The sequence below is a fragment of the Gymnodraco acuticeps genome, unplaced genomic scaffold, assembly GCF_902827175.1.
Source record: "Gymnodraco acuticeps unplaced genomic scaffold, fGymAcu1.1, whole genome shotgun sequence".
Lineage (NCBI taxonomy): Eukaryota > Metazoa > Chordata > Actinopteri > Perciformes > Bathydraconidae > Gymnodraco > Gymnodraco acuticeps.
In genome coordinates, this window is record NW_022990565.1 from 376,448 (window position 1) to 393,449 (window position 17,002).

Consider the following 17,002-nt stretch of genomic DNA (forward strand, 5'->3'; position numbering starts at 1 on the left):
CTGGATGTCTCCACAGTTGTGGGAAGCGAGGACATGGGAGATGCAAGTCCCAACAGTCTGCTTTTGAAGTTAGATCAAATATCAGTGGGGTGAAGGTTTTGAGGTTTTAATTCGTTAGGATTTCTCCGTCTCGAAATGTACTCATACAGCGACAGTTTATATGGACAGTTTATGTAGGCAGAAATGCTCTGCAACATAATTGTATATCATTACAGAACAGTATTGGCTGGAAAACGTAAAAGTCTGCCCTTAAGGTGAAGTGTAAGAGAGTGGATTTCTTTCATAACGGTGTGTTTAAAAGCCTAAAATATGGAGCATGTCCCATTTATCCTGAGAGCTAACTGTGACGCTTTTGTTTGTGGCCCGGGGATTTGAAGATAACTGTGTTAACGATGGCAGGTGAAAGTACAGTCTGAAAGCTTGTCTCGGCAAAGAGTATTATCTCTTTACAACACTTACACAACAGGCTGAGTGTATAACCCTTACCCCTGGGTGTCTGGCAGGTAGAGACAGTGTGGGCCAACTAGAGAAGTGGGACAGCTACGCGTGAGGTAAGAGAGGAAGCAGGCCAAGAGGAAGGACCAGTGATCAAGATCAACTGGCAACATCCTTTAAAACTCTGTGCACTAAACCCTTCGGCTTGGAGCCATTCGAGAAGAAGCAGAGGATGAAGAAAACAACCTGCTTCCACTTCTGCAGCCTCAGACCTTCTTCCCAGACATTTGGACAAATAAACTGTATGATCTCTTACTTTTGAAGAAAAGCTCTCTGTATAGCTTGATACACAAGCCTCATCGCAAAAATCAAATAAGGCTCATAGACAGAATATTATAATACATTAATCACACAAAAAAAACAGCAAATGCAAGCTGCGTCAACATAATTGACTGAAGACTTTATTATGTATTAATTTGATATTTTATAACGTGTATATTGCCAATGTGTCAGCAAACAGTTGCTTATTTACACACTAAATTATTGCAGATAAACATTTGCTTTTTATTTGGGGTAATTTATGGGTCGACATAATGAATTTAAAGGTTAAAATCACTCTTTTAGTGCTGTATTTGTCTCTCTGACGAAAAAATTATAATCTGGATCTTCAGCCGCTATGCGTTCACCCATGTGACGTCCGAATTATTTACCGTGTTTGTAATGCTAAAGGACAGTTTGTTATAGTTTTTTTGATAGAGTTGGATATGTCAACAACAAGTTGCATCAAAAAATACTATGATCTATAATACAGCAGCATGTAGGCAAACATTGGAAAATGGATTAATGGGCTGGAAATAAGATAACTACAACTTTGAAGCCGGGGCCCTAGATTCAATGCCAGATAAAGTATAATAGAATACATGATTTTATACTGTAAAGAATTTCAATAGAGAGCCCACTGTGTTGGTCCATAGTGTTCCTCTTAGGGCACTGTACATCCTACATGCTTTAACAGACAAAGAGTACACACAGATCCAACAGGGAACATCCACCAGTCTACTCTCCTCTATAGGAACACCTCGCCCAGAGCTGGTGTCTTCGCCAGTCACAGACCAGAGACACCAGGCCTGCGCAATTATGGCAATTTTTTGATGACATCAGACCAGAAAATGAATGATTTAATTGAGCTGTCAATTTTTTTTTGGATCATGGTGCAGGATGCAGAACCTGTAATAGAGCATGTCAAAACAGAGTGGGAGAATTGTTTAGACGTTCACATCTGCCGTTGGCTGGAAGGTAATTCCAGCCTGGTTGGTTCGTCTGCTAATAATGACCACTATTTGGCGTTGGCGCTCGCAAAAAGTAGGCTAAATCTCCTGGAGAGGTTGGACCACCCAAAGACTTTAAGAACATCCCTGTGCCTTCAGCTGTCTCAAAGTCTTTATTTACTGCCACACACACTCCAAATCTACCATATCCAAAACTGTTTTGGTGGGGGCACTATTTTAGGCTACCTTTGACCAAAATAACCGGTGGTGCCACAGTTAGACACAATCCAACCAAAATAAGTCAATAAATAACCTTACTAAAGCTGAATTACGCCCCAACAAAGAGATGTTTAACTCGATTCCTACAAAAAATACTGTTACTGTCACCTGATTTGCAGATCAGGAAGAGAATGATTCGGCCTATACAGTAGCTTCACAGTGAGCAGCACAAAGATTCATTTAAAGCTGGATTGGAATATGTAAAATATGCGCTATAACTTTTCCACAACTGTCAATTACACATTGGCACACTGGACAGACACTGAGTCATTTGTATAGTGTGTCTGCAAAAAGATCCTGTGGTTCTTCCCAAGGCTGCGATTTGATCTCTGAGCTCTCTTCGTTTGTGCTTGAGCTACGACTTTATGCTGACAAACAAGTGCATAACCCTCATTTGGCATGAGACTAAAACAAAGGAAAATTGTTTCAAAAATATAGAACAAAATGAGGATGAAGAGCAGCTCAAAATAATTGATAAAGCGGAGCTCCTACGCCAACAGCCCAGATAGGGTTAGAGTGTTAATCCCGTCTTACTCTCATTTCCTCTTCAACTGACCTCTAATCCAATTATAAGTTCAAAACCTGCAACATCTACCTTTCCTCTACTTATTAGCAGCTTTCTGAAGTGATTTAAGAGAAGCAGGAATTGCTGACTCAATGCTGAATGACCCAGTTAGTAGACATGTAAATCCACAGATGTTACACTTTGGCTCTTAGAAGTTGATTGAATTCAGATTTTGTTTGTGTTCTGTTGTAAATGTGAGACCCTGAGTATCACCAATGGTTCTTGCAATTTAAACAGAGGTGGGAAGTAGTGGAGTACAAATACTTTGTTACTGTACTTAAGTACATGTTTCTGGTATGAGTACTTTACTCCACTACTTATTTTTCTGACGACTTTTTACTTTAACTTCTTACATTTTTAACACAAATACACAGTAAAATCTGGAGTGTTAATTTAACACTCTGAGATAAGGACCATATGTTCACTGGCTCAGTGTTGACATTTAAGTGTTAAATTAAGTGGGCAGTATTAAATTAACACATAAAGAGTCAATTTTAACACTGAGCCAGTGAACATAATATGGTCCTTATCTCAGAGTGTTAAATTAACACTCCAGATGTTACTGTGTACCTGTACTTTCTAATTCTTACATTTTCAAAACAGGCTCATTACTTCAGTTTTAATCTGCGTTTGGTGGTGTGATCATTATTATTTAGAGTCATTGCGTCCCTATTGATTTGAACACAATCCATGTATCCATAATTTCCTGGTCTTCTCTAAACAAGAGGGATGAGAATGGCGGACGTTAGGGAGGAAGCGGAAGAGGCAGAGACAGGTGATGAAGTTAGCGACAATACTGAGAGCAGCGGAGATATTAATCTCCCTCACCCATGGCCATACAGTATCTGAGGGTGATGTTTGAAATGATCGGCATCAAAAGCGATTGCTGGCGATGTGTGATTCAGGAAACTATTGTTACGCTGATGTTTTCAGCTATAATATTACTTCATGCTAATTTGTTTGGTTTTCGAAGACACAAACACACCCACACACACACACACACACACACACACACACACACACACAATACTGAGTTGGGTTGTTCATTAATTTATCCCACAATTTGAAATAAAGTTCACCATAATATAACTCACTTCAATTCAGTTTTTAAAAAAAGCATTAGTTCGGTTGCATTAAATATTACATATCTGCCGTAGTTCTCTATTTATAGAGCCCTGCTGAGAAGACTTCTAGACAAACAGGAGAACTGCCGCCAAAACTGAAAACTTGACGTGGATCATAAATATATAAGCAATTAAACAACATCTTACATTTCTTTTCACACAATACGTCTCCTTGCAGTATCAACACTAATTCAGCTGACTTTTATATTTGATCCAATTGGTAGATTGGCTGTATTTACACCATAACGGTGCACAGCTGATAGAAAGGGACACCTGGTGGTTAAAGCACGTTATTGAATTGTATTATTTGTATTATTAGATATTAATAGGAGGATATGCAAAACAGACGAACTAATAAGGCTTAATTTAAACATTAAAGAATACTTTAGGTTAAGGTCTTCTTTTGAATAAGAAAAAAGCTTTGGGGGTATAGAAGAAGAATATGGAGGGATGAAACCCTCTTTAATGGTCACACATGCAGAGCACACAGCACACACAGTGACATTTGTATCTACAGATAAATATTAAGCCTGACAAAGTACTTAATGTCTAATATATTGCTTTCCTGCAATGTTAACTATGTTTAAGCACTTATTTTAACTGATATTATACATATGTATTATACTCTTATAAGATGTGTGTAGATAGTATAAGAAATGTGGAGAATATGACAGTTTAATGGTGGAGGTATACACACATATTGATAGATGTCTTGTAATGCACTGTTGAGGAACCTGCGACCCAAGTTTTTCATTCATTGCATAACTACACCGTAGTTGTGTATAATATGATATGTCAATAAACCTTAGCTTAGAAAATCTTGAAATCTTGAAAGGGATGTGCAAAATAGTCATTATATAAAGTCTTTAATTAACTTTTAGTAGAGAATAACGAGTAATGAATATACTTTATAGGGATCCTATTAATATCTAATAATACAATTATAAAATTCAATAATGTGCTTTAACCACCAGGTGTCCCATTCTATCAGCTCTGCACCGTTATGGTGTAATACAGCCTATCTACCAATTGGATCAAATATAAAAGTCAGCCGAATTCGTGTCGATACTGCAAGGAGACGTATTGTGTGAAAAGAAAAGTAAGATGTTGTTTAATTGCTTATATATTTATGATCCACGTCACGTTTTCAGTTTTGGCGGCAGTTCTCCTGTTTGTCTAGAAGTCTTCTCAGCAGGGCTCTATAAATAGAGAACTACGGCAGATATGTCATATTTAATGCAACCGAACCGTGTATTAGAATGCCGTTATGTGATGACTTTCAAAGAGAAAAGCAAGCACACTCGGAAAAAAGTATTATTTTTTTTAAATGTTTTCGGATTTCACATCGCATAAACACCAAGTCCCAGCATGCATTGCGGCTAAACCATCCAATCATCGAGCTGAGGATCTTGCCTACGTCTGTTTCCGGTTTCGTTTATGACGAATGTATTTTGTTATACACACATTCCTTCACATTTAAATTTAAATTTACATTAAAGTATATCGTGAGGCTTTCTAACATGTTTTTAAATATAACTACGGTTGTAGTTGAAGAGTTTGTAAATGAACATGAACCAAAGCTGTTGCCTGGCAACGCAATCGCACAACGTCACGTCCGTTAATTCCACATCCACACACATTAACATCGATTTAATACATTAATGTAGCCTTTGTTTCTGCTAAAAGAGGTGTCGACCAGCTGGGGCAACAAGAAAATCGGCGTAATTGAGTGTGACTATTAAAAAATAAATCATTATTATATTAATATTGATAATAACAACCGACCGTCGGGGTAGCATTTGCTTGGCATTTCCGGGTATTTCTCCACTGGTTAACATCAAGCCCCCAGGAAGTGCGCCGGAGTCTGATGAGAATATTCGTGCTGGCCAAACGGCGGTACTACACTTCCTTTAGGTTGCTGGGCCCGGAAACACTTTTCCCCATTGACTTACATTGGGAAAGAGTGGTCTGTAAATCGTTGGATTTAAAAAAAAAAACTAAATAAACAACCCAGTATGAACACTTGTATAGCCCTTATTAAAAACATTCGTTCCTCAAGTTGTAAAAATGTGCTAATAACGTTATTCTGAGAGTTATTTCCCTCTGCATTATGAACGCGCATCTAACCCACGGGACCGCGCCACCCGGCACGTTCAAGTTACGTATTCAGCACAAGCGGCAAATTGTGGGGTAGAGCCGGGAAGCCAATACGGAAGTGCCACACACTGCAGTTCATATATTGGCCGATAGACGATGGCTGCAGAAAGGAGCAATTTCCATAGACCCCATGTTAAAATGCCCAATTTTACAGCAGAAAAAAACATGTTTCTACCCCTGGCTCCATACATTTTATTATCGATATAGTTAGATTCCACCTTCATGATTATGGATCTGTGAGTGAATTGTTTTCTAACGCGACCCTTTTATTTATATTAGGTCTTAAAGTTTGTGCATAAATTAGGGCGTGGTCACATTGAGTGACGGCTCTGTGAAGTGACTGCCACTGTTAGCTTCTTGTCTCTCTGCTACCTACCTGCTCCGTGAAGCTAGCTACAGGGACTCTGCCTGCTCAGCTCATCCAGGAAACACAACTTGTAGCCGGCCGTGGTTGTTTGTTCTTCATGCTTATATATCGGACTATTGTGACTCGCTCTGCGGTTAAAACAGACGTTGCATGAATGCGGCAAGTGAAATTTGAGTGCTTTATTTATGTGTTAATGATTTTAATCAGCTACGTAATGAATGGTAAGGCTTAGGTTAGCATGTAAGCTAGTGGTAGCTACATCGGTGCTGCTAACGATGCTAATCGTAGCCTCCAAGTTAAAATCATAGACTGTATATATAAAGGTTATTTGGTAATGTGTGTGTGTTAGACTGCGCTGGACTGCCGCATTGCCAAGACCGGAAGCAGCAGCCACTCTGGTGGCTACCATTAGCAGCTAACTTTTGCTCTGCGATATTTACATAAAAATGGAATTATGGATTATAAATTAAATCATTTTTTTATACAGAGACGTTAAAAACCTATGGATTAACCGATTCAGCCGCGTTTTTTCTTTCTCGTTTTAATGCCATTGAACACGTCTTTTGATCAGATAGACAGCTACGGTGAGACATCTCCCCTAGAAGCTACGTAAAGGTACGTGTTGTGATGTCTGTGTTTGCTTCCCCTGTCCGAGTTCAGATCACTCAGTGATGATACTATATACCTAAATAATCTGTGGAACCTCAGCTGTAATCGGATATCTTGTAAGTGCAGCTACGATAAGTAATAATAAGGGTACTTTTATCTTGAGTTCTGTGCCAAAGTGCGTTAGCATTTTTTGCTCAGGGGTCATTTAGATACTTCTTATGAGACTTGTGTTTTGTTTTGGTAAAAATGGTTTGTATCGTCAGTTAGCTGAGATTATTTCCGTTAATCTGGTATAACACATTAATAGGTTCTTAAATATTACGATCCCCTGAGACACTGTCGTGAAAAAAAAAGTAAAGTACCCGCCGGGACTTTGGGGTTTAACAGGTTAAAAAAAACGCAATATATACCGCAGGGGGGGGGGAAATCGCGATGTCAGTTTTTTTCAATACCGTGCAGCCCTAATAAGTAAACACATTTAGTCAAATAAAGTGACCGACTAGGCCTGTGCAGTTGGTATCAGCTTTGCCCAGCATGGGCTCCTTCATCAGCCCTGGTCCTCCTCGCAGAGGAAAGACCCTCAGTCCTCTCCAAACCAACAGACAGGACGTCCATCACACGGAGGTTTCTCCCTGAAGTCTCTGCTGCTCTCTGGACACCATGCTGTCTCAATCCGTCCACACTGAATATGAGAGGGTGAAAATGAAAATAATAAATGCTTTAGACAATAAGAAACATAAAGTTGACTGTTGAGTTGCTCAGTTTTTTTAGATTGTCAATACTATTACCAGTGGCGAGCCGTGACTTTTATACCCTCTGACCCCCCTTCCCTCTATAAAAAGAAGAGATATTACGTCACAGCGTATAGGCCTACTTCAGCGGAATATCAAAACAGCGGCCCGGGCTGCAAAATGCATCAATGACAGCGACCCTCTACCACACAAAACAACGCCATATAAACACCTATCATGACAGGGCACCCACAGCCAAGTAACAATTACAAATGAATTAAGTCAGCACGGCGGCCCACATTGAAAATCACTTTGGCCTACCTTTGATGATCAAATCACCTAAACACAAAGTCCATCCTCCTGTCCTGAAGCACTTGATGGCGGGTCATTTGCCACTCCAGTTTATCATTGTAACTCAATCTTGAAAAAGACTCTGTTAATAATTTCGCTGAAGTGAGCCATCATGAACGAACTTATGCTAATCATAAATCTATCGATTAGATTTATGATTCGAAAATAATAAAAGTAGGGTAGACATGTGGATATTATCCGGCTGAACAAAGCGTGCATTTATCTAACAGGTTCGTTTTCCACAGACCTTATTTCCAGCTATTTTCCAAAATCCTGTGGAGAAATCCCATTGCTTTTGTGTCGAGGGAACCCCATGGATGTAGCGGAACTCGAGCGCAGCTTACTTCCGTGTTTTAGGACCCGTCACTGCACCACTTGCATAGACCTCACAGCGGGCGGAACTTGTCATAAAGTCCGCGAAAATAAATTGTACTGTCATTTGACATTACTCTCTCATTGAGTTACTATAGCGGGCCCTCTGTGAATCTACAGAGGGACCAACAAGCCCTCCCGTCTTCACAGTAACTCGCAGAGACGGCATTTAACCCTTCACATTCCAACAGAAACTGAACATGCAGATTCGAAGGATTTATTTCTTTGGAAATGTTATTTTAAATACAATTAAATCAAGTTATTTTGGTAAAACTAATGAAAAATGTAACAACAACAAAATATTTTTAAAAATATTTTTAAAAAAATGTTTTTTTAATGTTTTCAAATATTATTTTTTAGAATATCTTAGGCCCTCACAGAGGGCCTAGGGCCCTGACGGCTCGCCACTGACTATTACTGTATAACTAATATCTCAGGTTAAGAGGCACATTCAAATAAAGATTGGTCTTTAAATACATTTTGTCTTTTGAATTGTTTGTCTAAAGTCAAGGATCTAGAACTGGTACTTAGTTTTAATGATACAGTCTGGTTATTATGCTGTTTGGAGGAGGCCTCAAAGGTAAGAGCACTAACTAGCTACCATCACATGTACCTTAGCTTGACTTAAATGTATTAAACGTATAGTTAAGTGATATCAAAATATAAATAACTAATGTCATGCAAACATATTAATATTTGCTTGATTCCAGTGTTGAATTTAGCACAATTGCATACAAACATTAAGGGGTTTTAAGATTCTGAAGTATTATGCTAAAAACTCAATAACTTAGATTATTATTTATAGTTTTGCTGAATAGTTTCATGTCCGCTTACCTTAGAAACGTAAAATGCGACGGCAGCGTGCAGATGGGGAGCATGTTAGCTTAGCTTGGTAGCTTCAGCTAGCTCTGGAACTTCCAGCTCGGTGGCAGGATGCAATCCTACCTGGAGGGGAGAGAACAGATGGTGGAGGTAAACGGTACTCTGTCCCCCCCCCTCCCAGTGAGCTGTGGTGTTCCACAAGGAAGCATATTAGGTCCGTTACTGTTCCTAATTTATGTAAATGACATGTCATCAGCATGTGACTGCAACTTGTTCCTGTTCGCGGACGACTCAGCCCTGCTGGTCTCTGACAGGAGCAGGTTACAGGTTGAAAAAACCCTCAGCTCCGAGCTCGGCAGAATCTGCCCCTGGCTCGCCGATAATAAATTATCATTACACCTGGGTAAAACAGAGTCCATTCTCTTCGGTTCGAAACATAATCTCAGCAAATCCGACGACTTCTCAGTTGCAGTGGGCGACATTATTGTCACAAGTAAGAAGGAAATTACATACCTAGGATCTATTCTTGAGGCAAACCTCTCCTGTGACAAAATGGCATCCAATGTAATAAAAAAAGTCAATCAAAGAACTAGATTCCTATACCGGATCTCCTCTCTGGTAAACAAAAACACCCTGAAAACTCTGGCAGGAGCACTCATTCAAGGGTACTATGACTATGCTTGCACGTCATGGTACCATAGCACCTCCAAGGCGCTAAAAATAAAACTTCAAACATCGCAAAATAAACTGGTCAGACTACTGCTTGACCTTTCATCTAGAACCCACCTCACCTCTGCCCACTTTGACAACCTAGAATGGCTTAGAGTAGACGACAGAGTACAGCTACTTGCAATGGGCCTGGTCTACAAGATCCACTACACCTCTATGGTACCCATGTACGTGTCAAAATTCTTCCCAAAGGTCAAGGAATACCATGATCATAACACCAGAGGGAGCTCCACAAATCATGTGAAACCCAGATTTGGCACAAAAAAGGGGGAATACACGTTTCGCAATGATGCCACATCAAGGTGGAACGCTCTTCCCACAACTGTAAAGGAAAGTAAAACTATACTTACCTTCTCTTAAGGTAAGTACCTTAAGGTACCTCTCTTAAAGAGCACCTTCGGGGGAGAGCATTGCAAAACTGGCCCCGGTAATGGTACAAATCTCAACCTGTCGTTCAATGGACAGCTTCCCCCCCCCCATCTATGTATATACTCGCATTTTAGACTCTGTTACTAACTGTACATCTGTAGACTTGGTATGTCTTAAATGTCCGGTTAGGATGTATTAGAACAAAATCTAAAATGAAAATTGTAAATAAGCAATCTGTATGTAAAAATCCACCTGTATGTAAATTGTAAATAAGCCATCTGTATGTCTTATATGTCTTATATGTCTTAAATGATATGATGAATTGGAAATGGGGGACCCTGATGTAAACAAGACGAAAGTCTTTCTCTGGTCTGCATCCCCTTAACAATTGTATGTTTTGAGCTGTACTGTACTGTACCCAATATACAAGCTGTTAATAAACTTTTCAATCAATCAATCAATCAGGAGGTCCCGCCTCGGCTCCGCCTCTTTGCCCTTATTTGGAGCAGGCTGGAGAAGGCGGGAGTTGAACTCTGACGTCACTGTTGAGCCGTTAGTGGCCGAATCCGCCTACTAAGGGCTTCACGGCAACTCTGCAGAATCCTATGGGTGACGTCACGGACCCTACGTCCATTTATACAGTCTATGGTTTGAAGGGACGAAATCGTGACATCTTCACATCTCCCAGCATGGTAAATCGTCACATGTTCACGTCTTGCCATGATACCGGGTTGTTATTTATATAGCACCTTTCAACACAAGGCAATTCAAAGTGCTTTACAAAAATGAAAGACATTAAGAAAATGGCATTTAAGAACAGTCATTAAAAAGTAAAGATAATAAAATAAACATTAAAAGAAAAAATACATGAATAAAAGTTACAGTGCAGTTTAAGATGTGAATAGTTCAATTAAAAGCAGCGGCAAAAAGATAAGTCTTCAGCCTGGATTTAAAAGTAGTAAGAGTTGCAGCGGACCTGCAGGTTTCTGGTAGTTTGTTCCAGATATTTGGAGCATAATAACTAAACGCTGCTTCTCCATGTTTAGTTCTGACTCTGGGGACAGAAAGCTGAACAGTCCCTGAAGACCAGAGAGTTCTGGATGGTTCATAATTTAGCAGGAGATCAGAAATTTATTTTGGGCCTAAACCATTCAAAGCTTTATAAACCAGCAGCAGTATTTTTGAAATAAATTCTTTGACAGACAGGAAGCCAGTGTAAAGACTTCAGAACTGGAGTGATGTGATCCACTTTCTTAGTGTTAGTGAGGACTCGAGCAGCGGCGTTCTGAATTAGCTAAAGCTTTCTAATAGATTTTTTAGTGAGACCTGTAAAGACACCATTACAGTAGTCGAGTCTATTGAAGATAAAAGCACTACTTAAGTACACTTGAGTACATTTCGAAGCCCATACTTTTTTACTTTTACTTGAGTAAAGAAGTTTAGTCAGTACTTTTACTTTTACCAGAGTATTTTTAAACACGAGTATCTGTACTTCTACTCGAGTAAAGGATGTGTGTACTTTTGCCATTGAATTTAAAGACAACCACACAAAAACGGTAAAGTACATAAAACCAAATGGAAACTTTGACCTCAGGGTAACAAGAGTGAAAATATGTATAGTCCCTTTTCTTGGAATGCACAGAGGCACAACATGTTTCGAACATCCATAAAGCAAAGTATTCACAAGTGTCTTGTGGAAGTATACAACTTTAACAATTGATCTACATGACTTCACAACAAATTGAAAGTTCCTCACCGAAAGGCTTGGAGAATTCACTGCAAGCACTTCCTCTGACCTCTTATGGTAGACTGACAATCTGAAATAAGAATAGGTTAACAGTCAAGTCTTCGTCACGTCTGAGTGGATAACCCCAGTGATGTCATCAGGGTCAATGTTGAAAGAAGTGAAAATGTATTTTTAGGTGATTTTAATGTGAAAACTCATATATTGTTGCACAACATTTAAAAGGGGACAAAGCACACATATATTATTGTGCAGCTGATCCAACCTAGTAACTGATGCTGCTTCTCACTTGCTCACAGAATGTGAAAAAAGGTTTTTTATTTGTTTTGACTAACACTTATGGAGAGATGGGACTTAGGAGGATATTTCATATAACGCTCTGTGAAAACTTCCCTCAGATGTTGCTTTGGGCTATAGCTGTGTATGTCTGGATTCTTGGTAAAACATAATCATTTTGAAAAGGTTTATTTGTGCCAGATTAAGGTTTATTTAATTACAGTGCTGCACATCAATGGTGAATAATACATTGTGCCTTCATAGCTTTGGGCTTTGGCCAAAAGGAAAATGGACTCTGGTTTGTTGTCCATTTACTGTCCATATCTTCCCCTTTCTAGTTCCATGTGGGAGGTAGTGGAAAGAGTGAGATCAGGCGTTGCCATAGACCAAAGGTTTCAGACTTTAACAAAAATATGATTTGTTCATTGTTATGGTTTGGTATTTTGATTGGCCTTGGCCTTCACACCTATGAGAGGAGGCTCTGTGTGTCTGGAGGTTTAGACAAGAAGAGGAGCTTGATGAGTCCCAAGGTAAACTGGACAAAGGGTTACACAAAACTGTCTCCCCTCCTATTTGGAGTTGTAACATAGAAAATATTGTGTAGAGATAAGTAAATATATTAGTTTTTTTACGTCTGTTTCCATGCATGTCTGTGTCTTGTGTTGTAATACAATTTATCTTCACTAAGTAGAACTGTGGCTCATCGAGTTATAAGATTGATCTGAAGTACAAGATTTCCACAACAGGCACAAAACTAAAATAAACATCCAAAAGAAAGAAAATCAATTTATGGAAGGAAAAAATAAGCAGGAGGGGCTATCCAAACATTATTTCAGCAGTGTTTGTTTCAAGTTTGTGGAGGATTTATTACTACCATATGAGACTGCAACAGCCCACAGGAAACAGGGATTTTTTGTCCAAAAGTTGCAGTGAAAAAGGTCTCCTGATGGCCTTGGATGGTCAACCCAAGGTCAAAAGGAGCAGACTTGTAAATGCTTGGGTGATCAAGAGGTCTCGAGTGATGATGTCAGGATATAGACTAATGCTTTACATGTGCATGTCTCTGTTAAAGAGAGTAAATGCATGCTGTGGGTGTGTTTCATGTCTGCAGGGGGATGGATGATGTATATATTTGTTTCTGGTTCAGTTCCCTGACAGCACACAGATACTCTCTATCCATGTGGGGTCCATGCAGTTAAAACGTCTCCAGGCTGAGGACAGGATGCCTTAGCTCATCTGGTTCAGCTTCCTGCAGGCAGGTCACACTGTAACAACGTATGCTTTAAATCGTCCTTTTCAGGTGTTTGTTTTGTTTACCATTGATGGCTGATTTGAAGATAGCTTTATGTAACATTAAAGACAAGTCAAGTTTTCTGTTTAGAGAAACAATCAGAAGACAGAAACTGAGGACAGTCTTCAGATATCCAAAACATTGATATGTTCACTATCGACCTAATGTGGAAAAAGCTTCAATAATGACAAAATGTATTTGTTTGTCACAGATGTTTTTTTCTTACATTCTTCACATCCTCACACAACTTCAAACTGATTGAAGGTCAAGCTTGGATGCATGTTGTCAGTGAAGCACATACAGTAGGTAAGGATAGAAAAAATACCAGGGAAAGAATATTTAGCAAATAACATGGGGCCAAAGATGGAGCCTTGGGGAACACCACAGGAGATAGTAGCAGGTATACTGTTAGAAAAATCACTTATCTTTGAATGCTACTGAAAATAATTAACAACTTCATACTGACGCCAGAAACAGATCAGTAAACAAAGACCTGTGATTCCTTTGACATGTTGACCCACATTACAAACACTTAAAACACAAAAACACACAGCTTTATTCTGTTATTTTCTCATTAAAATCAAGTGAATTTTGCGTGAAAATACTGCAGAAAACTAACTGCAGAGCACATTGTGAGCAGCCTGACTAGGCTGGAGTACATTGAGGCCTCAGGGCTCTGTGTCCTTACTGTAAGATGTCCAAATGTGGTCATTTTATCCTGGGGTAAAGAAGAGGCTTGTATTCAAAATTGAGGTTAACATTGGTTGTTCCAAATCTGCACGTGCTGATGCTTCCCTTCTGGCCGTAATTAAATAGAGAAAATAGAGAGCCCAAATCATACATCACACAGAATAAACACACAATCCAAGATTTAAATATAAAATCCTTGTATTAATAAGAAAATACCACCTCAGTGAGGGATTCGAAAATAAAAGTTAATGAAAAGTTAACAAGGCCTTCATCACATGAAGGAACATTTAATTTGTATCATTATTCCTGCTGCATGTGACATGTCTATTAACAATAAACATTAAACCTTTTGGTAGACAGAGAAAAAGATTTTATGAGAAAAGGAAAAAGTTACGTTTTATATCTCACTATAAAAACTGACTGACAGTATATAATCATTACAATTATCAACAGAACAGCTTGGTAATCACATGCATGTAAGTTTAACAAGCATTTTTTAATGCTTGGAACTGCATTGGGGTGATATGGGAACATTCATTGTGTTCGTGCTACGAACCGGAAAAGTCGTCAACTTGGAATTTAACTATTTCATGCAATCAGAGATAAAGTATTCCCCAAGGATAAACATTTGGTTTGGTTCAGTTATCCTATTATTTCTGTTTAAATTTGATTCAAGTGAATCATGTGATTGTCGAAAAGCACCTGGAATTAATTATTCTCTTGATGCCAATTGTGTCATTTATGGCCACTTGTAAACATGAATTCATCTCTAAGTTCTAATTTAATAAATAAATATGGTGCACATAACAGATAGTCTGTGTCAGCTATGCATACAACGTTTCAAAATCTGAAAACACTGAGGGCCTTGCATCTTTTATGACAGCTCTCTGACATTTTGTGTGCGGTTGAGATCTGAAAAATAGGGGGGGGGGGAACAAGTTTTGTTGAGGCTGCCATGATCTTTGAGAAGATTCCCTGATAGTAAATATTTGGAACATTATTGAAGCTAAAAGCCTATTATTCACAAGTGAAATGCGCTGTGTTTTGATGAGGTCTCAAGTTTACATCTGATCTCAGTGGCAGATAGAGGAGAAGAAATGTAGTTTGAAGGGAAAATTGCCACCTTCAAAAGCTCTCAGATGACCTTAGAGCAACATCAAGACATGAAGTGTTTAATGGTTTAACTAAGATTAATATTGACACAAAGCCATGTGGTTATTATAACCAGATTGAGTTGATGTGCTTAGTGAGTTGGTAGCCAATAACCCCAGTCACTCGCAGCAGGAGGCAGATTTTGGGGGTTGAGCAGCCAGCCTGTTGAAAGCTTGAAATGTGGAACAGTAACAATTACTGAGCCCTGAGTAAACAAACCCATCAGACTGGACTAAAGTCCTTTCACATAAGTATGCTTATATTCATGAGCCACCAACAACAACAATCTCATGAAAGCCCTACGTGGAGATCTTCAACAATCCTCTCTCCACCAATCGAGCCCTTCTCTCAATATGACACTTCCTGTCCTGCTCCAGGAATGCAGAAAGTGGAACATCAGTGAAAGGGGCCCGGCCGTGGTGATGGGGTCCACATGACGTCCAACTTGTGAGACAGGGGGATTTCCCATGCATAATATTAGCCCACCTCTTAAAAACAGATCACTTTCCTGGATATATTCTGGAAGGGAAATACTAAGTTACTTTTGCCTAAAACAATGTCTCCACAAGGTCCGAGGATAAACTTTTAATCTCAGCTTTTACGTCCACATGGATGAGAAGTTCTCCAAAAACGTTGAGTTTAGGCAGATCACTTATTGCAGTTTATATGTTTACATTTATGATAACAATGGAGGATTTAGGACCTCAAATTCTCAAGATTTCTTTAAACAATGGGTCTTAAATTTCACAGAAGTAAACACATGCAATATTGTCATTGTTAGCCTCTGCCGACAATAGATGTTTAGCTCTAGATTTAACAATTTTCTGGTTTCACTTTTAACAAACTTAAGGTTTCATGAGAATGGACCATAGTTTTCCTTAATCCTGCTGAAAAACAGACAAACAATTCAACAAACATAATTGAAAACCTAACCACGTGTAACCCAATGTTACTACTCTGGGCTGGATGGATAGCTGAACACACTCATGTTTATGTCAGAGTAGTAGATAAATACAATTTGTATCAATTTTATCCACCCTACAATCTTCAATTGTGCTATTATTGGACAATTGCTGTTTAGTGCAAGGTGTAGCAAACTGTTAATTTCATGACAAACAACTTAACTCAAGTAAGATGGTATGAATATCAAGATGCGGGAATAGTGGAAAAGGTAGGACCCAAATTCAGACTACAAAAAGGGTAAAGGTCTATAAACAAAAGCGAGCTTTATTACAAAAGCCGATGACAAAAAACATGACATGAAACACAACAAAAGCACAAGGAAAAAACATTACCGAAAAGACTGATCGTGACTGACATGGAGGGAGACAGGAAAAACAAACAATGAACCGACATGGAGCACAGGGGAAGACAAGACTAAATACAAAGAAGGGTAATCACAGGACAAGACACAACTGGGCAGGGGAGGCAGAAACACAAGGGCAACAGGTGAACACAATCAGACAATCAGACACAGGAGGGCAAACACAGAAGCCGTTTCTCAATCGCAAGTAAAACTGCTGCAGAGCAACTATTTCAAGTATACTACGTCATCGAGTGGCGCCGAAGGACTGTTTAAATGCATGTTAAATGCCCAGCATTCTACGCCACTCTATGACGTAGTATACTTGAAATAGTTGCTCTGCAGCATGTGTGCTCACGATTGAGAAA